The sequence below is a fragment of the Petaurus breviceps genome, unplaced genomic scaffold (genome assembly GCF_028583685.1).
Source record: "Petaurus breviceps papuanus isolate PSGF00001 unplaced genomic scaffold, PetGlider_PUasm1.0 131, whole genome shotgun sequence".
Lineage (NCBI taxonomy): Eukaryota > Metazoa > Chordata > Mammalia > Diprotodontia > Petauridae > Petaurus > Petaurus breviceps.
The window spans coordinates 3,437,789-3,461,070 of NW_027185674.1; the positions used below are offsets into that span (position 1 = coordinate 3,437,789).

The 23,282-nt window shown below is 42.2% G+C and overlaps 1 protein-coding gene across 20 annotated transcripts in view; it reads right to left on the reverse strand.

The window, feature by feature from the left end:
- CTIF (cap binding complex dependent translation initiation factor) overlaps window positions 1–23,282 on the reverse strand; it is a 492,208-nt gene that overhangs the window by 326,830 nt on the left and 142,096 nt on the right. The window lies entirely within an intron of this gene.

The following is a 23,282-nucleotide window of genomic DNA, read 5'->3' on the forward strand; positions in this document are numbered from 1 at the left end:
AGAATACTGGCCCTGGAGTCAGGAGGACCTGGGTTCAAGTTCTGCCTCAGACACTTAACACAAAAACTAGTCGTGTGACCTTGGGCAAGTCACTTAACCCCAATTGCCCTCTAAAAAGCAAATATATATATACATATATATTTTGTATGTCCTTATATTTGCATGTGTTGTTTCCCTGATAGAATGTAAGCTCCTTGAGGGCAGGAACCATTTCATTTTAGGGAACTGACTGATTGCTATAAGATCAATGCTAGACCAATTAATTAACTAGTATTTATTAAGCACCTATTATATGCCTATGTTACTCAATAAATGCTTCCCTGTATCCCCAGCACTGAGAAGGGAGGGGATGTTTGGTGCAGCAGAGAAACACTGGATTGTGGGGCAGAACTCAGTGGAAGTTCAGGTTCAGTCACTAACTTTTTTACTTGATCAAGTTTCCTGAACTGTAAAATAAAGATAATAATACTGGAAATCTCTACCTCATTGAATTTCTGTAAGGATGAAATAAAATAATGTATGTAAAGTACTTTGAAAACCTCAAATCGCTATATGAAAGTGAGTGATTATTTAAGAAACACTTTCAAATTGACTAATTAGCTCCTACATCAGAGAATACTCCTTGTCTTACTTGTCATGAACATGAGCCCTACCTCAGTTATCAACTCTGTGATCAAAAGAGTCTGGAAGGTCCTATGTTCATACTACCTAAGCCCCACATTATCCCTATTTATAACATAATTTTAGCATTCTTACTTTAGTCATGAGCAAGATTCATCCTGAAGTCTCTCTCTCTCTCTAACCTTGGCCACAGACAACATCCAAGAGCTGAGAGCAGCCCACATCGAACAGACAGGATAAAAATAGCAAAGTGAAAACAACTTCTGCCCTAGGATGGAAGCTCATCAATTCTGCTCTCTGACGTCACCTTTGATGATACCCCCTGCCCCAACATGAACCCCTTACTTGTTAAGACCTGTCTAGCTCACTTGCTTACCTAGATTCCTAGTCCTGGCCCCCCTTGACAGCCACTCCATACCTTGAGGTGACACCAGAATATTTCAGGATCAGAAGGAGAAGATGAGAAAAATTGCAACACTGAGCTCTCAAATAACATCACACAGAAGTGAGGGAAATCTCGGAGATCTCCAAATGCAATTCCCTCATTTTACAGATAAGAAAACCAAGGTCATACCGATTTAGTAAACAATAGTTTAACCATCTCTTCTGTAGTTCTACTGTAGTTTTACGTGGAAGCCACACAATTGTTTCTTCCTTCCTTCCTCTCTTCTTTTCTTTCTTTCATTTCTTCTTCTTCCTTCCTTCCTTTTCTTCTTCTTTGCCTCAGCTTATAAAGTGTTCCCTCCTTCCTTGAATTTTCTTAGAGCATTTGGTTGAATCAGTCCTTTGTCCCCATTATATCTAACCCTGTGTTGTAATTATTTGTGTTCATGTCACACCCCCTTAGTAAACTGTAAGATCCTGAGGGCAGGAACCGGGGTTTTTTTTTGGTATTTTAAAAAAATTTTCTGCCCCTCTCTAACTAGCACAGTGCCTTTTACATATCAGGTGACTAATACTAATTGAACTGAATTATGCTGTCCCATCTCTAATTCCTCAACCAAGACTTCAAGGTTCCATCGTACAGGCTTTCTCTGCAACCACCGTCATACCAAGTCTATTTCCCATGATGCTCTATGATTGTCACCATTAATACACTGCTTTCTTCTTCAAGGAAAGGGATCCTGTCTTTTGTTTCTCATGCTACCCTCTCCCCACAGTACTGAGACCCAGGAATGCTTGCCAGCTAATTAAACTGGCTCTGCTTTGTAATCAGAGGGCTATGTAGGGTGCTGGACCCAACGGCGACAGAGGGGGAGGGGGCGGTTACTTAGAGAAGGCAAGTCTACAGCCAAGCCAGAGACTGAAAAATAAGCCATAACAATAAAACCGCCTCAGCTCAAGGGCAATAAGCAGAGACAGAAACAGAAATCTTCAGCTTTCACCTGGGGGGATGAAACCTTGGCTGTTCCTCCTGCGTTGGCAGGCAGAAAAGAGAAGATCCCAGGGAAGTTCAACGTCCCCTCACCAGAGGACCTGAGAGTGTAAATGTGCCCAAGAGCTGAAGGGAAACACCACAACCCCAACCAGGCAAGTGCTTAACGAATGCTGAAGACAAACAGGGAAATGCAACTTACAGCAAGCGAGCATGTCCAACAAGGGACCTTAAACTCTACTTGGCCTAGAGACCCCCTGAGTGAGCCAAATGACCATGACCACTGGCAGGAAAAAAAAAACTGTGAAGTAAATAGGGAGAATGGCTGAGTCCCCTTCTTCTCCACCTCCTTCCAACAGTTATGGTTCTTATAACAGGTGCGCCTTGAGTTACACAGCAGATGTATTCCTGGAAAGGTGTGTATAAACTGAGTTCTGTTTTAATTGCACAGACAGACACAGGCATTATTGTGGTTTCCTACACAGAGACATTCCGACATTCTACATGCCTCCTGCGCATTTAGCTCTAAGGAAGTTAAGTAGGACTGCTTCCAGGACGGTGACTCCCAGCGTTTCCCTAACAGTAACACCTGAACCTGACTAGTATTTCCTATCCAGTGATCCCAGGACACTACTGTTGCATGCAGGGCATTAACACCCAGGCATTGTTCTAGTTTCCTGTATATGAGTCCCTAGGTATTATTACTGCTTCTTGTACTGTAACATCCAGACAGCACTGCAGTTTCCTGCATGCCTATAGCACCATTGTTGTATACAGGAGAAGCATCAAACTTGCAGCCAGAACCAGATTAAAATATGAACAGGAAATGTTTATATTTTAATACAACACAGATAATGTTAATTTGTGGTTGTCTAAATCAATACACGAGTTGTAGGGATCTATTTTCATTTGAGTTTGACACCATTGGTATGCAGCATAACAATATCCAGACATTATTGTAGCTTCCTGTATAATAACACCTACATATTAATACATGGGCAACTCGGTGGCACAGAGGATAGAGGGCTGAGTCTGGGGTTAGGAAGATTCATCTTCCTAAGTTCAAAGCTGGCCTCAGACACTTACTAGCTGTGTGACCCTGGGCAAGTCACTTAACCCTGTTGGTCTCAGTTTCCTCATCTATAAAATGAGCTGTAGAAGAAAATGGCAAACCAGTATCTTTGTCAAGAAAACCCGAAAGAGGGTCATGAAGAATCAGACACAATTGGGAAAAATGACTGAACAACAATAAAATTACCATACACCTGGACGCTTGCTGTTACATCCAGTGTAATAACACTCAGATAATGTTGCAGTTTCCTGAATGATATCTGACCTATTCACATATTATTGTAATTTCCTGGATAGTAACACCCAGACATTGCTGTTGCTACTCACAGAGTAACACCCAGACTGTTATTTTGTTGCTGTTCAGTAGTTTTTTTACTTGTGTCGACTCCTCATGACTCCATTTGGGGTTTTCTTGGCAAAAATACTGGAGTGGTTTGCCATTTCCTTCTCCAGCTCATTTGACAGATGAGAGAACTGAGGCAGAGTTAAGTGACTCATCCAGGGTCATACAGCTAGTAAATGTCTAAGGCCACAGTCAAACTCCTGGCCTGGCACTCCTATGCACTATGGCACCACACTCCTAGACACAAGAGCTTTATCATCTGTTTCTGATACTGAAACACCTGGTTATAACTACAGCTTTCTGTGGAGTGATAACTGGGCATTGCTATTGTTTCCAGCATAGTAACACTCAGATATTACTTATGATTTCCCAAATAGTAACATCTGGATATTATTGTTGTTGTTTATTTGCCAAACAGTGGCTAGCGAAATTTTTTTTTAACTCAGGCACTTTGTCCACTCCTTCTTCTCAAACAGGTTGATATGGTAACAGGTAAAAAAAAAGTTTTAAGAACTCCTTGGAAGTAAGGTGCTATAGAAGCCATATTTGACCCAATAATGTTTTAATACAAGAAAAAAATTTTAGATAAAGTCTTAAAAAAAACTTAGACAATTCTTCAGGGTCTTCAATCTTCAAGGTCTCAGCCCATGGAATCAAAGATATTATAGCTAGAAAGGACAGCAGAGATCATCTAATCTCTTCCATTTATAGAAAAAGAGTACTAGATTATAGGGAATGACTTGCCCAGGGTCACAAAACCAGTGAGTAGACGAGTCAGGATTCAGATGCAAGTCATCTGACTCTTTCTACTACATCACAGTCAAAGATGGAAACGCCTCCTTCCACCCAAGAAGCATTTCACCTTTCTGTTTGTTCATTGTCTAGGCTAATGGCCTGAGTGCCGTCTAAATCCCCTGGGACTCAGCCCTTAATAGTCCATTATTGCCGAAATTGGAATTGGAAAACCTACAGCCCAGATGCTTCAAATATCCTATGGTCTACCTCAGCAAATGGAGACGACTTTTTACCAGCCTCTACATACATGCTCCTTGCTCTCACCCCCCATGTTATAGAAGCCATTCAAGTTCAACTTCAAGGGGAAAATATTAGAAACACTCTTTCTTCTCCCCTTCCAGCCACTGAAAAACCTGCATAGATTCCAAGGCCCAGATTCTATCAGTATGTCCGCCATGAAATGGCAAGGATGCAGGATGACGCTGGCCCACACTGATCTGCTTCCCTGGACTCCTAGAGAAGTGGTGTCAAATTCAACAGCAATGGGGGCAAGGGAAAGGGGAGGGCTGTCACTAAACCATACGTAAGGATCCTGCAGACTACACACTGACTCAGAAAACCACATTTTAACATGATTCTATTGTCTTTTTATTTCATTTTGTTAAATATTTTCTAATTAGATTTTAATCCAGTTGGGGGTGAGGGGGGATGTTGATGCTTTTTTGTTTTTTTTTTTGCTTTTTGGAGGGGGGAAGGCAGGACGATTGGGGTTAAGTGACTTGCCCAGGGCCACATGGCTAGTAAGCGTTAAGTGTCTGAAGCCAAATTTGAACTCAGGTCCTCCTGATTCCAGGGCCGGTGCTCTATTCACTGCGCCACCTAGCCGCCCCGAATGTTGACACTCTTGCAGTGTCTGCCACCTCTGTCCTACAGTATTCACAGTCTTACCAGAGCTCAGTCTTCTTGTATCTTGCTCTCTGTTTCATGTTACTTTTCTCTCCTCAGCTTCTCTAAAGTTCTTTTCTCTTTCTACATTCCCCCACAGGAGAGTTACCATCATGTGGTACAGAGCTGGTGTTTAATAATTACAGCGACAGTGAGCATTTATACAGAACATATTATGTGCAAGTGCTTTATATGCATAGAATGAAGTAGAAAGTGAGCTGGCTTTGGCGGGGGCGAGGGGATCCCAGTTCTCCTCCTCATCACCTACAAGACCAGGGCACTTTACCTATCCAGGACTCAGTTTCCCCACTTGTAAATGGAGGTGGTTAGATGAGATGACCGCCAAGATATCCTCTAGACCTAACTCTATGATTCTCTCATTCTCTCATCACAAGGCAGTGTGATGTCAGTCAGTCAGTCAATGAACATTTATTTATTAACTACCTACTATGTGGCAGACACCGTGCTAAGTACTGGGAATACAAAGGAAGGTAAAATGCTGTCCATGTCCTCAAGAAGCTAACAATCTCATTAAAGAGAGAACACACAAATAACTATGTACAAACAAACTACATGCAAGACAAAGTAGAAATAATCAAGAGAGGGATGAGGAAAGGTTTCCTGGAGAAGGTGGGATTTTAGCTGAAACTTGAAGGAAGCAAAGATGAGAAGGGACAACATTCCACAAGTGAGCAACAATCAGTGAAAATGCTTGGAAATGGGAGGTGTGTGGCCTTGGGCAGGTCACTTCCCTTCTCTGGGACTCAGTTTCCTCACCTGTATAATGGGGTGGGGGGAGTAGGCGCACAGTAGGGCTTCTACAAGTTCTAGCTTTCTAGACTCAAAGACAAGCCCTGTAGCAGGCAGGAATGTGCCGAGAGTGCCCCCAAAACAGGACCTAGAAGCAGTGCAGTTCTGTCCATCTCTACCAGAAGTGACAGGAACACTCCAATCCTGTGCCTTTCCAAGAGAACTTCTTGGGTAATGTGCTCTTCTGACTCGGCCAGGCCTCCAGTCATTACCTATTTTCTTTCTCTAATTAAGACAGATTAGGGAGAGGTGGGAAGTGATGCCTGCAGCCAGAGCTAACTGTACTTCCCAAGCAATCCCTGACCCCATACCACACTTTCTCTTTGTTAATTAGGTTTGTTTGTTTGGTTTTCGGTGTGGCCTGTATTTGTATTCATTTCGGACTGTGACAAGAGAGGCCAAGGCTGGCAGCCTGCCCTGCTTGCTGCTGCTGATAAAGAGTGGTCACACAGTTATTGTGACTGCCTGTTTTCCCAACTCCCACTCAGGCCATAGGCAAAGACACAGTGGTGGTCTAACCAGCTCCTAAACATGGCAGGACGAAGAGGCAGCAGGTGGAGGGCACAAGGTGCTGGGGGAGGTGTCAGTAAGATCTGGGTCTGAAGGAGGTCTCAGACACCCGCTACCTGGATAACCCAGGGCAGGGCACAGCACATATCCAGAACTCACTTTCCTCACATATAAAATCAGGGCTTGGACACAATGACTCTAATGTCCTTGCTAGTTCTAAATCTATGGTCCCAAATAAGGCTCTTTACATTGCGGAATGCCTGTCACCTGCATCTGGCTGTGTCTGACTTTTCATGACCCCATTTGGGGTATTTTGGCAAAGGTACTGGAATGGTTTGCCATTTCCTTCTTCAGCTCATTTTATAGGAAACTGAAGCAAACAGGGTTAAGTGACTTGCCCAGGGTCATTCAGCTAATAAATGCCTGAGATCAAGTTGTCCTATAAAACCTTCCCAACTACCCCAGACCAGAAAGCTCTCCCTCCCCCTAATGCCCTCACCATGATCCATCCCATTCTTTCTGTATTTAGTATTCAATACCTCCTATGGGTGGTCATTTTTTCACACATGTATATGGGGCTCATTTTGTCTCCCAAATAGCTTAGATGTTCCTCAAGGTCAGAGGCTATGGTAACAAGTGCCCATCAAACCCAAGATGATAGTCAGTGCACAACAGGAGTTTTATAGATTTTATTCAATAGCGACCAGCTTCTTAGCTCTCTTCTGACAGCTACAAAATTCTCCATTTATGATCTAGGGACCACCTGCCTTATTTTATCCTTCCTATTATCTCAGTAATTCTTGTTTGCCATAGGGAAAGAGTGCTGAGTCTGGAGTCATGGGATGTGAGTTCAAATCCTGACTCTGATACTACCTGGGCAAGCATATTTTTTTCTATAAGATCATAATTTACAGTCGGAAGAGAATTTAGAGGTCACTAAGTCCAACCATCTCATTTTACAGAAAAGGAAACAAAGGTAACACAGTCATTAAGTAGTTTGCCCAGAGGCCATGAAGTTTACTAAATGTATGAGGTAGAATTTGGAACCAGGTTTTCCTGACTCAAGGCCAGAACTTTATCCATTACTGCATACTACTTCTAATACCCTGTCTGGAACTTTCTTTTGTGGCTTATCATACTCTGCCTTCCATTACATTTCTATGGACCCATAACATGTACCCACTATTAAGTAGGCTGTAAGACCCTTGAGGGTAATACCTGGGTAATTTTTTTCATCTCTGTATTTCTAGCGCCTTGCATACCACTCAATAAATCTTTGTGGAATTCAACAGAAAAGATAGATCTGTTATAAAAGCAAATAAACCCACAAGCTTCATAATTCTCTCTTGAGGCATTTTTGGATTATCCATAATAATAGCAAGCACTTATATGGAACTTGGGATTTTGCAAAGGACTTAAGGTATATTATCTTAGTTGATGTTCACAACAACTCTGTGAGGTAAGTGCTATTGAGTCTTGAAGAGGTTTTGTGAATTGTCCAAGATTATACAGTTAGTTAAGTGTCTGAGGCAGGATTCAAACTCAGGTCTGTCTCCAAGTCAGCACAGTACCTAGCCACCTAACTGCACAGTTATTCAAGAATGGTCTGGAATCTATACTCACTGCCCTTTCTCTCTGTTTGTCACCACTTTCCACCATCCCCCAAGCCTTATCCCATCCCACATGGTAGCTTGCCTGTAATATGACCAGGAGTCTATTGGTAAAGAATGCAAAAGCTTAGTAGCTTTGGCCAAAATGCATCCCCTGGGCACTCTCTGCAAACTCGGCTGCAGTATTATTGGCAGCGAGGAAAGACTTCTCTTGCCAGGGTGGCTGTCTGCCCTGATATCAGTTTGGCCTTGCTTTTCTCCTAAGTGGGAAATATCTCCTTAATAGTCTTTCTTACCTTCTACTTTCTATCTCTGCCTCTAATCTATCCTTCACACAACAGCCAAAGTAATATTCCTTATGCATAAATCTGGCCATGGAACACATCTGCTTAAAATTCTTCACTGACTACTGGCTACAGAGCAAATCAATCAATCAATCATCGACCGATAGGCATTTATTAAGCACTATGTGCCAGGCACTGTGATGAGTACTGGGGCTACAAAGAAAGGCAAAAATCCACCTGAAAACAAGCAAAAAACAAAAAAAATCAGTTCCTTCCCTCAGAGAGCTTATATTCTAACGGGGGAAACAACATGTGTATTTTTCACAAAGTTTTACCTCACACCTATCACACTGGCAAAAATGATAAAAAAAAAAAGGGGGGGGGAGGCAGTTGTTTAAGGGGCTGTGGAAAAATAAGCACACTAATGAACTGCTGGTATAGTTACGAATTCATCCAGCCATTATGGAAAGTTTGGAGCTGTGCACCAAAAGTCACTATGCTTACTGGGCATCCATATTTTTTGGCCCAACAATATCACTACTGATCCTATACCCAAAACAGACTAAAGAAAAAGGAATAGGATCCACATGTACAAAATTATTGATAATAACAGTTTTTATAGTAGCAAAACCCCCCAAACAACAGAAACTAAAAGAGTTCACATCTATTAGGGAATAGCTTAACTAATTACAGTATATTAATATAATGAAATATTTTTGTACCATAAGAAATGTGAAATGGACAGCTTTAGAGAGAACCGGGAAGACCTGGATGAACTGATTCAGAGCAAAGTCAAAAGGAGCCAGTACAACAATTTACACAATAACAACATTATAAAGAAAAATATCTGTAAAAGACTTGAGAACTCTGATCAATGCAATGATCAACCACAATTTCTAAAGACCCAAGATGAAGCATGCTACATAACCTCTGGAGAGAGAGAGGGTTAAAGGGCTCAAAATGCACGGTAAGAGACATATTTTTTGGATATAGCCGATGCCAGAATTTGCTTTTCCTGACTATGCATATCTGTTACTCTTAGTACCACGTCAGACACACTGTTGTTCTCTCCACGACTGTGTAGACCATCACATACCAATACTGTCTAAGGAGTTTTCTTCGTAAAGATACTGAAATGATTTGCCATGTCCTTCTCCAGAGGATTAAGACAAACAGAGGTTATGGTCACAGAGCTAGTGAGTGTCTGAAGCTGGATTTGAAATCAGGTCTTCCTGACTCCAAGTCCCGGAGCTCTACACTTTGAACTACCTAGCTGCCCCAATTAAGGTACTTAAATGTTTACTGATTGATCTGTTATGAAAGTTTTCTTTTTTATTTAGTTGGGGGAAGGAGAGAAAATAAACAAAATTTAATTTAAAAATAAATTTGAATAGACTGAATTATTAGTGACTTGGAGCACATTTTTTTTTCACATAACTACTGACAGCTTGGATTTCTTCCTTAGAAAACTGCCCATTCATATCCTTTGCCCACTTTCCATTTGGGAAACAAGACTTACTCTTATAAATTTGAACCAGTTCCTTATGTGACTTGAATTAACCAACCGGAATGTGATGTCCTCGAGGAGAGGGTCCATGCTTTGCCTTTCTTTGCATTCCAGCTCCTGAGCACAGCACCCAGAACTAATGCCTTGCTGACTGACTCAGCCTGAATTTCCAGCATCAATCCACAGCTCACCTGACCAAGCACCTGCTCAGTCCCACTCTGAATGGGTAGCTTCGACACCAGTGTAATCAAAGTAGCTAGCATTTTCATGGGGCTTTACAAACATATTTTTGTCATTTCACCCTGACAACAAGCTTTTGAGGTAGGTGTCTGTATGTGATCTAGGATAAAACACAAACTTCACTGCTTGGTATTTAAAGCCCTCCACAGCCAGGCTCCAGCCTGTCTTTCCAGGCTTATTTCAAACTACTCTGCTTCAGGCAGTATATGTTCCAGACTAATTGGCCTATTAGCTACTCCCTGAACTTGGTGTTCCGTCCTTCAACCCCGTGCATGCACACAGGCTATTCTCTCATGCCTAGAACACAGTCTCCCTTTCCTCCCCCCTCTCAGAATCCTTAATTTCCTCTACCACCATCACCTACCCCACCCCCACCATCATCATCATAGCTACCATTTATACAGCCCTTACACTGTGCCAGGTACTGTACTTAAGCCTTTTACAATTATCCTCTCATCTGATTCTCACAACAACCCTGGGAGGTTGGTGTTATTATTTATCTTCATTTTACAGATGAGGAAAGGGAGGCAAACAGAGGTTAAGGGACTTGCCCAGGGTTACACAGCTAGTAAGTGTCTGAGGCCAGATTTGTACTCAAGTCTTCCTGACTCCAGGCCCAGGGCTCTATCCACTGAACCACCCAACCACCCCAGGACACAGCTCAGGTGACACCTCCTCCTGGAAGCCTTTTCTGATCTCACTAATTAACTATGTTCACCCTCCTCAAATTATCTTGTATTTACTTTGTATTTATGTATATACTGTATCTCTCAACAGACCTTGAGGTCAAGAACTATTTAATTTTTGTCTTTTTATTCCCAGGACAAAGGGATCCATACTGACAGTGCAGCTAAATTGACTTCTCACCCACAAACATCACTGCACCCCACGTTTCCACCCTTTTTGCAGGGGCTGTCCCTCCTCACCTCTGCCTCTCAGAATCCCTAGCTTCCTTCAACACTCAGCTCAAGCACCTTGACATGCTTGAGCTTTGAGGCTTTTCCTGACTCCATGAGCTGTTAAGACTTCCCCCCGTCCAAACTGTCTTACATCTTTTTTGTGCGTATAATGGGTGTGTATAAATATATATGTGTATATGTACACATATACACATGACTATACCTATGCATACGTATATGTATATGTGTGTGCATGCACTATACACCCACATATCTCTTCTATTGATACTGTGAGCTTCTTATAGTATTACTAGAGGCTCAATGGATAGAGCCCTGGGCCTGCAGTCAGCCCAGTACAAATCTGGCCTCAGACACTTACTAGCTGTGTGACCCTGGACAAGTCACTTCACCCTTTTGGCCTCAGTTTTCTCACTTGTAAAATGAAGATAAATTAATAGCACCTACCTCCCAGGGTTGTTGTGAGAATGAGATGAGATGAAAATTGTAAAGGGCTTAAGCAGAGTTCCCGGCAGAGTGTAAGGGCTGTATAAATGGCAGTGATGATGATGATGATGATGGGGGGGGTGATGGTGGTAGAGGAAACGAAGAGGCCATATTCTAGGCTAAAGTCCCGTCTCAGACACTTATTAGGTGGGGGACCTTAATCTCTGCCTCAGTTTCCTCAACTGTAAAATGGGGATAACAGAATCCCCTCCCAAGGTTGTTGTGAGATTTGTAAAGTATAAGCACAGTGCCTGGCACATAGTAGGTGCTTGCTGCCTCCCTTCTTGAGGGCAAGGACTCTTGTCCCAGTACCTAACATGGTGCCTTGCGCAGCAGTAGGCACTTGGTAAGTGTTTGCCGAATTTAGCTGGAATATAATGATATATATTATGTAATATATAATAAATCATATAATAATATATGATAAATTATGTAATAACATGTTATGTATGCATTATATAATAACATCTGCATCATTTTATATATATATATTATATAATTAAGTAAAAAAATGAGTAGTGTAAGTGCTAGAGGAGTTCAGAGGAAGGATCTGTCAGTATGAGTTTAGTGGTTAAAAGGAGGATAGCCTAGGGGGCCCTAAAAATGAGTTGCTGGTTGTTGGGGTTTTTTTAAGCCTTGAATAGGGATTTCAATTCAATAAATATTTATTAGATAACACTTTAATAAATAACTTTTTATTCATGTCACCTATATATTTACAACAAAATAGTTTTCTCCACTATCTCTCCCTCTCCCCTTCCCCTCACAGAGAATCATCCTACATAATAAACTGTATTTTTTATTTTTTGCTTTTTGGAGGGCGATCGAGTTTGTGACTTGCCCAAAGTCACATGGCAAGCTTTGTGTTAAGTGCCTGAGGCTGGATTTGAATTCAGGTCCTCCTGACTCCAGGGCCAGTGCTCTATTCACTGCACCACCTAACAGCCCCCATAAACTGTATTTTTTTTTTTAAACAATCGGGGTAAAGTAACTTGCTCAAGGTTACACAGCCAGTTATTTCTGGGTGTGGTGCTGTGTATTGGAGCTCAGATTTGATCCCCATGTCATCCCGACTCTGGAGCCAGTGCTCTTTCTCGCTGAGCCACCTGGCCTCCCCTAAGCAATTGGGGTTAAGTAACTTGCTCAAGGTTATACGGCCAGGTGTTTCTGGGTGGGTGTTAAGTGTCTGAGCCTGGGATTCGATCCCCAGGTCATCCCGACACTGGAGCCAGTGCTCTTACTCGCTGTGCTACCTGGCCGCCCCCATAAGCTGTATTTTTTTAATTAAAAAAAGAAAAGGGGAAAAAAAATCAATATAACCAATCAATTCATTGAAAAAGTTCCAAAAATATGTTCAATGTGCATCACCTGTGGACCTTCCACCTCCAAAAAGGGGTGGATGGCATCTCCTCCCGTATCTACTGAAGAATGTTTTCTGTTTGCTGTTGTTTGGTTTTCTCTTCTTGTTTTTCAGAGGAAGCCTCAAAGCCAGAGGACTTTAGCTTCAAGTTCCATCTCTGACTGTGACCCCAAGCAAGTCACTTAAGCTTTTAGGGGACCAGGCAACCTCTTAGTTGACAAGTTGTACAGCAAGAGTAAGCAATGTGACCTGCATTAATAGAGGGAATTTGCCATCAAAAAAAGTTATTTTCACTTTAAAAAGTGAAATAACAAGAAGGTGGAGAAAAGGGGGAAGGGGGAAAGGTTAGTGAAGAGGAGAAATGGGCTGGCAGCAGTGTGGCCAAAGACAGGAGGAAAGTAGAGAGCATGGACAATGAGGCCAGTTCAACCCATCCTTGCTGAGGGCCCCCCTTCTGGGAGGGGGAGGTGAGTAGAAACTGCCTGAAAGCAGAATGATGGATGGCCTGGGGAACTGTGCACACAATGCATCAGGGTGCATTCTCTATTAGAAGCTGGAAGCTTCTCAGCTCCAAGGAGCATCTGTCATGCCAGGCTGAAGGGAGCTGGAAGGATAGATGGGCCAAAATCCAATTACTACAGCAAGCACCGGGCAAATGGACAGCCTGTTTGAGGAGAACTCACCTTGACAAGCAGCTAATTTGTTCTTCCCTGAAACCCTAAGCCCCCTCCGGCCCCTGTTGAGAGGAGAGAGTGAGGAGAGAGGGACAGGAAGGCTGGGAGGAGAAATGGACAGTGGCAGCAGCTGTCAGGGTAGAGACAAACGCTGGGTTTCAGTCTTGAAGTGGATGCCTTAAAGGAAACTGCCTAAGCTCGGAGATTCTCTACCAGAGAATGGAGATAGGACAACTTCTCAAGAGAAAGAACAGGAGTTCCCAGGGTCTAGCTGGATCATGAAGTCATGTGGTCTATGCCCTACTTTTAAGCAGGACCACAGAAGAATAAATAGACTAATAAAAATTTTGGAGAGTATGGACCTATGATGTAAACGAAGCAGGCAATTCTGAGTCCCCATCATTACACACTGAAACTTCTCTGAAACAAAGAGTCTGATAGCATTACTTGGGAGCACTAAGACAAGTGACATGTCTAGGGGCACAGAAGAACATTGTCAGCACTTGGACCTAGGGTTCCTGATCCCAAGGTCCATGGTTCTCAATTCACTGTAACACCCAACTTGGAAGCTGGAGACCTGGATCAAAATCCCAGCTCTGCCATGATCTTGGGCATGTTTCCTCTTCTGCAAAAGGGAGATACTATATAACATTTGTATGGCCTTCTGAACAAGAAAAGGCTCTCTGCATTGAGGCTTTAAATGTTTCATCTTATTTTGGGCCCTTCACAACAACCCTATGAGTTAGTGTTATTAGTCCATTTTACAGATAAGCAAACAGAGTTGAGTCCAAGATAGGAAATGATGCCAGGGTTTCAGACACCAAGTTCAGCGTGCTTGCTCCACTCTGGAACACTGTCTAGAAAAGTGTTGTATCCTAAAAAATCCTCGGATGGGGGGCTCACTTTGAGAAGTGTTGTGGGATTTGACCAGATGAGACTCTGGGCATCCATCAAGTCCCCGGCCTTGAAAACCCAGATATTGATGCTTCCCTCTTTGGTAACTGACTAGGTATGGATGTAATGGTCACGCAGCTGGAAGCCTGTCTGCTGATCTGTTTCTCTATTTTTTGTCTGCTTATAACCTCTGTATTTTATGAATTCAGGGTGCTGACCTTTTTCCCCTGAACTACCGTGTTTCCCCGATAATAAGACCTATCCCGAAAATAAGCCCTCCACTTACTGTGTAAGATTCCTCTAAAATAAGCCCTCCCCCAAAAATAAGCCCTATTGAGATTGCTACTGTAGTGAAGGTGATCCCCTGCGCTACACGCTACATTACGGTACCCTCTGTATGCACCGTCGCCCCCCCCCCATGAAACGCATGCTGCGCTCCGAGCTGCATCCAATCAGAGCTGCAGCAGTGAGCGCGTCATCCTGTTCTTCCCCAGTGATTTGCTTATTGAATAAAGGTACATTTTTTTGTTCACATTTACCTGTTTATTAAAATTGCTGTCAATGTTCATTAAAATAAGCCCTCCCCTGAAAATAAGCCCTCTGGTGTTTTTCTGTCCAAAAAAATAATAAGACAGTGTCTTATTATCGGGGAAACACGGTAGGTAAATGACTTATGTTTGATTAAAGCAAGATTGTTAGCCACTTCCCCCCCCCCCAAAAAAAAAGAATCCTAGGATGCAAGAGATAACTGAAACAATAAGGCTGACCACAGGAAGGCTACAGACTCTGGAGGATGACATGGTCATGGTAAAAGGAAGGGATTAGCTGGTCATGCTAACAGTTTCAAATGTAATTCTGGCAGACATGTAGCAATCTGCTGGGAAGAGGAGAGTGCAGATTACCAGATATGAAAGCCACTTCTCTGGTAATGGGGGCTCAAATAAGGAAAGGGAATCTGAGTCAGTGAAGTCCGTTTATCCTGCACATAGATTTTTTTGGTAAGTATTTCTTTGCATGTTATCTCCTCCATTGGATTGTAAGCCCCTTGAGGGCGGGGCCAGTCTTTAACTTGTTTTTGTCTCCCTAGGACCTAGCACAGTGCCCGGCATAGAGCACGTACCTAATATTTACAGATTGACATTATCATCCCCACTTTACAAATGGTGGTTAGTGTGTCAGAAGTTATGTACCACTTGTAAGGAAGTCATATTACCACTCTGAGCTTGAGTTTCCACATTTGTAAAATGAGGTTGTTGGACTGGATGATCTCTAAGGATTCTTCTAGCTCAAAATGCTATGAGCCTACTCTAGCCAACAAGCAGCAGAGAAGGATCAAGGATGTACAAGGGGGTTAGTCCACAGGCAATGCTTCTTTTAAAAGAGTGATCTGAATCCCAGAATAGCTCTGAGGGCTCAATCCACCAGTTCTGTTCTTACAGACCATGCAGGTGGGTGATAGAGTAGGCAGAGCACTGGGCCTGGAGTCAGAAAACCCAAAGCTCAAATCCCACTTCAGAACCTTGCCAGCTATGTGACCCTGGACAAGTCACTTAACCTGTTTATCTCCGTTTTCTTAATTGTAAAATGAGGATCATAACCAGAATCAATAAGTCAGAAGGACAAGTGCAGGGGTTCAATACCAAGGGAGATAAAAAAGGTTCAAACTCAGGATAAAAGCCCTGTGAATTTGCTACCCTCAACATTCTGGAGGTATATTCTCCACTGTAGGTAACCTGACTTGACCTTCGATTTCTGAATTTGTCCAGTCAGGTCCTATTTTGGTGGCCCTCCCTGGTCTCGATGACAACAGATATCTCTAAATGGTAGTAGACAATCCCCATTTTACCAGGTAAGAGATTCAGAGGGTTAGTGACTTAGGCTGCTGTAACTAGTGGGAGACCACGAACTTCAACAAAACAATATTCAACACACACTTATTTTTGTTTTGGAGGCAATCAGGGCTAAGTGACTTGTGCAGGGTCACACAGCTAGTAAGTGTCTGAGGCTGGATTTGAACTCAGGATGATGAGTCTTCTGATTCTTGGCCCAACACTCTATCCACCATGCCACCTAGCTGACCATGTCCATGCATATGTATATGTGTAGACATAAACATATTAAATGGAGGGGGCGTGTTAGGGTAATAGGTAAGTACTGATGATTTGAACAGTCAAGTAACATTACCAATCAACCTAAAACATAATTCTATATTTAAAGAATGTTAATTTTCATGGGAATAATTTACTGAGATTGGTTAGCTGGCTGGGACCAGATGCAGTACAATACCAACTTAATTTTTTAATAAACTGCTTGGTTGGAGCTATTTTATACAGATGAGGCAGCAGAATAGGTAATGAAATTTAATAAACTTCTTAAAAACCCTGAAAAAAAGAATATTTATTTGGCATCTATGTGGAGGGTAGGTAGGGAGGAGAGTTAGGAATCTATTATAATAGTCTGGATAAGAGATCTAAACTTGGAAAGTGATCTTTTGAGTAAAGAGAACAGAGTAAGGAGCCAGGTCCTTATCTGGAGGTAAAAATGACAAGGTTTGGCTACTGATTGGATATAGTGAGTAAGGGAGTGTAAGAAGGATGTACTCCAGAATGCAAATCTGAGTGCCTGGCAGAAGGGACTTTTAAAAGGAATTTTAGAAGAGTGGATTGAAAAGAAAAGATAATTAATTAGTTCTATTTTAGACATACTGAATGTGACATTCCTCTGGAGCACCCGTGTGGAGGTGGCCAAAAGGCAGTTGGTGATGGATGAATGAAGTTTTAGGAGCAAAATGCAGATCTGGGAGCCACCTGAGCAGAAATGATAGAAGACCAGTAATGTTGTCAGAGCTGAGGAGGTTACCAGGAGATCAAGTGAAGACAGAAATGTGACCTGGCATAGTCCTGGAGGTAAGCTCGGTGGATGGGAGCGAGGTGACATCCAACAGAGGAAGGCAAAAAGGGGAGGTCAGATAGGAAGGAGCAGAACCAAGACTGCCAGAGAGAAAAGGAAGGGGTGCAAGGGTCCTGAGGAAGGGAGAGAAAGGGTTCTAAAGAGCCCTTCTAGAGATCGTGACTCAGTCAATTAGGAGGAATGAGTACTATTATACAACAATGAGGACTCAGCTGAGACTAGATAGCATAAACTTGTAATGGATCTCACTGGCTGGATCATGTAGCTTTTTCAGGTTGCATTTAGAAGATTAGACTCTAAAAAAAAGTGATTGTGGGTGCAGCTAGGTGGCGCAGTGAATAGAGCACCAGCCCTGGAGTCAGGAGGACCTGAGTTCAAATCAGGCCTCAGAAACTTAACACTTACTAGCCGTGTGACCTTGGGCAAGTCACTTAACTCAATTGCCCTGCCTTCCCCTCTCCAAAAAGCAAAAAAAAGTTAAGACCCAGAGTTACAATTTGGCAGAGGATGAGGGTCAGGACATAAGGTCAAGATTTTGAAGGGAAGAAAGTAAAGCCAAAGCAAAGGTGACAAACTGGAAAAAGATGAAAGCTATGGAGGGACCAGAGATTGTGGTGAGAATGAAAAATAGATTTAGGAGGGATGAGACTGGGGTGGAAATGGGGACTGGAGGTTTGATCAGAAAAGGGAACATCTAAGTTCAGGATGATGGTAGTAGAACAGCTATGGATGATGGTGAACTTTAAGACGTATCCATTTCTGTCAGTGTCTGAGGTACAGTAAAGGTAGGGTTCATGGGAAGAGGCTAAGGCTGAGGGCCAGGTGTCTGGAGAAGCATTCATATGTATAGCGAAGGGTGTCCCCCAAGGCTCAGTCCTTCTATATAACTTCCCTAGGTGATCTCATCAGCCCCCCATGGTTTTAACTATCATTCTCTATGCAGATGCATGTGTTCAGCTCTCATTTTTCTGCTGACCTCGAATCAAGCATCTCCAACTGCTTTTTCAAACTGATATCTCATAGACATCTTAAACCCAACATGTCCAAAATGTAATTTATTACCTTTCTCCCCACCCCTACGCCCACCCTACTCTCAAACTTCCCTATCACTGTCAAGGATACCACCATCCACTGGTCACCCAGGCTTCAAATATAGGTGTCACTCTCAACTTCTCCCTCATTTTCACTCCTCCAATATCCAATCTCTTGCAAAGTCCTGCCTCAGCTACTTTCATGTCATCTCTAGAATACTCCCCCTTTTCTCCTCTGATGTAGCCACCACCCTGATACAGGTCCTTATATGACACCTGGACTATTGCAATAGCTTGTTGGTTGGTCTCCTTGACCCAATTTTCTCCCCACTCCAGTCCATCTGAGTGATGACTCAGCTATAGAAGAGATCTTCCTAAAGTACTAGCTAGTTTGACCACGTCACTTCCCTTATTCAATATATACTCCAGAAGGGCAGCAGCAGAGTGGGGGGGGGGGGAGGTTTTGGGATGATATTGTTTCCTGCAGTGATAAGGTATATCAACTTCTTTGTTGTTATGATGGATTCGGTTTTCTGGTATTGGGATTCAGCTTTCTGGTGTCTGAATAAATGTTTTGCTTCTGTCTTCTCTAGGAGAGTCTGTTATATTTTGTGATTCAGAACTATGCTGGCGTATTCATGCTGTGAATATTGCCTTGGCAATACAGGTAGTTAAAGAACTAGACAAAATAATAGCAAAATTCATTTGGAGGAAAAAAATATCTAGAATCTCAAGGAAAATAATGAAAAGCAAACAGAAATAAAAGGAGGATTAGCACTTCCAGGTCTCAAATTTTATTCTAAAGCAGGCATCAAACAACCTATTTTGTTAAAAATTAAAAACCTAAATTAATTGTGGAAAACTTTCTATTTGACCATAACTGCTGAGGGTTGAAAAACAGCTTGGTAAAAATTAGGTTTAGATTAACATGTGACATCATGTACTATGATAAGCTCCAACTGGACACATCACCTGAATATAAAGGGTCACACCATTCAAAACAAATAGAAAAGCTCCAGATCAGGGACCGTTCACAGCTATGGTTAGGAAAAGGGACTAAATAAGATGGATCATTTCAATTACATGAAACTGAAAAACTTTTGCAGGAATAAAATCAGTCTGTTGTCTCTAAACTACAGACTCTATGAATTTAATTGCTGGGGAAAGCAGACTCCCCAGAAATAACAAGAGGACAAAACCGAGCGTCAACAAGTCCAGGTGAATGAGTGAATGAGTGAATGAATGAATGAATGAATGAATACATGAATGCTAAGGGGATGCTGAGAAGCAAGGCTGTCTCTCTTCCCTGACTAGAGAAGCAATAATCAGAGAACTGAAAAACAAAAAACATCACATTGCAAGGGCTATAATTTTGTGGTTCAAATTTTTAAGTGCTGTATGAGTTCAGAAAAGGGTCCTATAATATAGTATCAAGGAACCAGGGAAAGTTTGGTGAAAGGGCCCGTTTTTAGATGATCCTAGTGTATGGAAGGCATTCCTAACAGAGACTGCAGCACAAGCAAAAACCTAAAGACATGCCCAGGAGGGGTGGCTGAACTTGATAACCACCAAGGTCTCTGAACTCAAAAATTCTATGATTTCTGGGTGAGTTAATCTCCTCAGTTTGGGCTGGGCTGGGCTTGACTGGCCAGTGAGTCAACCATGAACTTGTCTAAAGAATAAGCTAGCATGCTCTCCACCTCCAGAGAGAATAGATAACTCCAAGTACAGATTGAGGCAGGCTCTTTGCATTTAAGTGCCTGGGATTTAAAAAAAAAAAGTCCCTGATTTCAAGAAACTTGCATTCTAAAGGAAAAAATAGCATACAAACAGCTATATACAAACAAGATTCACAGGAGACACAGAAGAAAATCTCAGAGGAAAAGCACTAAGATTAAGGAGAACTGGGAAAGGCTTCCTATAGAAGGTAGTAAGACTACCTGAGACCTGAAGGAAGCCAGGAAAGCAAAGAAAGGGAGATGAGGAGGGTGAGAGGAAAATGCCTGGAGTTGGGAGATGTAATCTGAAAACCTTCTTTCATTATAGAGGGTATATCCAAAGACGAATCTATGGCTTCAAAGGAAATGAGGGATTCTGATTCCTTTTTCCATTTCATCGGAGCTCAGCCCTTTAATTAAAGCCTTCCTTCTCTGCAGCTTTTCTCCTCACCCTGTGCTTTCAGAGAAATCAGTGCCAAGCTCCCAACAATTCTCAGAAACCCCGAAATCATTAGTCACAGAAACAAAGTATGCCCTGTGATGAGGCACTGAATTTAAGGTAGTAACTCATTGTGAATGGGTTACTATAAGCAACTGTGACTATTTTTAAAAATGTGTTGTGGAGGGCAGGCTTATTCCATCTCTGTGAATTGTGTTTATTCTCCATTCATCATGTTTCTTCCCAAGTTTATGATTTTCCTGTAATCACGCCTTTAAATCTGATTGTCCTTTTTAAACACTGCACACACAATGCCTCAGGAATCTTAAGGCTCCAATGAATCAGCAGTTTCCTAGAGGGAGGCAGACTAAACCAGCTTCTCAAGGATTCTTGTCACCCTCTCACTCTATGCCTCCAAGTCTAGGCAATGTAGCAAGTAATAATTTCCGTGTGACAAAGAGGGATCTCCACAGTCTTTCCTACTTATTTCTTGTTCTGAGGTCATTCTATCTTATAACCCTTCTGTTTCCAAATAGCTACAAATCCTGCCGAGTCATCCAACCCCCATCCCACCTCTCAAAGACCCAGAAAAAAGTTCATCGCTGGCCTTTCGTCCATAATAACTGGCCTTTGGAACCCCAGGTGGGCAGACCTGGGATAAAATAGCACCCAGAACTTACAGGTCAGGGTTCAAAGTAAAAGTAATAGGACAAGAGACGATATTTATAATAAAGCCAAAAGTATTATGTCTGAAATCAGAAGCTCTGTATTCAAATTCCGGCACAGCCACATGCTACTTGTAACCTGAAGCAATTTACCTAAGCTCTTTGGAAAAGAACTTTGATCATAGGACCAAAGGACCTGGGTTCAAATTCTGTCTTTCATAATACCTGTGTAACCTCAGACAAGTTATGTCCCCTTCCTCATCTATAAAATGAAGAGTTCGGGCTAGAAAACAGCTAAGGTCCCTTCTATAAGTCTGTCATTCCTGTGATGAGATGATTTCTGTGGTTTGTAGGGTTCCTTCCAAATCTCTGAATTTGAATACTTTGAAAGGGGGTAGGGCAACGCCCAAGGGTTAATCAAATCAAGGGAAATAGGAAAGCAGCAAGGAGGCAGTAAATGTTTAACAATTGGCTCTCCAGAAAAAATAAATGTGCCCAATAACACAGTTATAAATTTAATATGCCTTAATATTTTCTCTATCACTTTCTTACGTCTAGACAATCAACAAAACAACAAATCCTGCCCTGATTTGTAACATTTGCCTATTTGTGAGGTTTTAAATGATCCCCCTGACGATTTAACAATTGAGTTTCCAGAACTAATGTCCAACTAGCAGCCCTGAGAAAAGCCACCAAAGTGGGTAAATAGTCCTGAATACCAGGAAAGGCTATGAGATCTCTCTGATGACGAAAGTGATCTCTCTCTCCATCTGTCTGTCTCACTCACACACACACACACAGACACACACACACACACACACATTCTCTTTCTCTCTCTCTCACTCACTCAAAACTACTTTCCTAATGCAGCTACATGACTGAAAGCAACCTAAGAGTGTCAGAGAAGCAGGCAGGAGGACCACAAGGGGTGAAGTGAATCTGCCCAGGTCACACAGCTCCTATGTATGTATCAGAGACAGGGTTGGAACCCTATTTTCCTGACTCTAAGGCTGGGTCTCTATCTACAATGCCAAGCTGCCTCTTGATGATGACTATAATATTTTAAATGTCTATTATCAAGCACTCATTGGGTCTAGCTGCCATGTTTCCAAATCAAAGAGCTCTCTGGTCTCCTTGCTTAAAATTTCCAGGCTGATTCTTACTTTCCCAATTTTAAGCCCATTCTCTTGTTTCAGGGTCAAGGGGCCTTTAATAGAATGAATCAAACAATTCAATAAGCATTTATTAAGTACCTATTGTGTGCCTATCACTATACTAGGTGCTGGAAGACAAAGACAAAAGTTAAATAATTCCTTCCCTCAATCAAGGAAATTATATTCTATCTGGTGAGGAAGTATGTGCGTAGTTACAGAGTGCTTTCTGATAGGTGTGTGTATACAAACATAAATATACAACACATGTATGTACGTATGTAAGCATACAAGAGATACATGTATGTTGTGTATGTGTATACACATATACATGTACACATACACGTGCACACACATATAGCAGTGCATAGAGGGCTGGGGCTGGGATCAGCAAGACTCATCTTGGTGAGTTCAAATTTGGCCTCAGACATTTAATTAGCTGTGGGACCCTGGTCAAGGCACTTAACCCTGTTGGCCTCAGTTTCCTCCTCTATTAAAAGAGATGGAGAAGGAAAAGGGCAAGCCATCCCATTATCTTTTCCAAGAAAACCTCAATGGGGTCACAAAGAATCAGACATGATCAAAAAAAGACTTAATAAATGTATATATACACACATATGGAACACAAACAAAAGGAACCGCTACAATCCATTGATCAACTGCATATTGAGAACTTCTGGCACGCCCAGGACAATGTAAGCACGGGCGAGGAGCAATCATCACAATAACTAACGTTTATTTAGCGCTCCATGAATATTATTCCATTCATCTTCACCACCCTGGAAGGTAAGCATTATTGTTATCACCCTTATTTTATACATAAGGAAACTGGAGAAGACAGAGGCTAAGCCCAGGATTGCACAGTTAGTGTCTTAGGCCACATGGGAATTTAGGTCTTCCTGACTCTGGATTTAGCAGTCTAACCACAACATAACCTTAATGTCTGCATCACACAACATCTGACGGTCGGGAAGCTACAATCACAG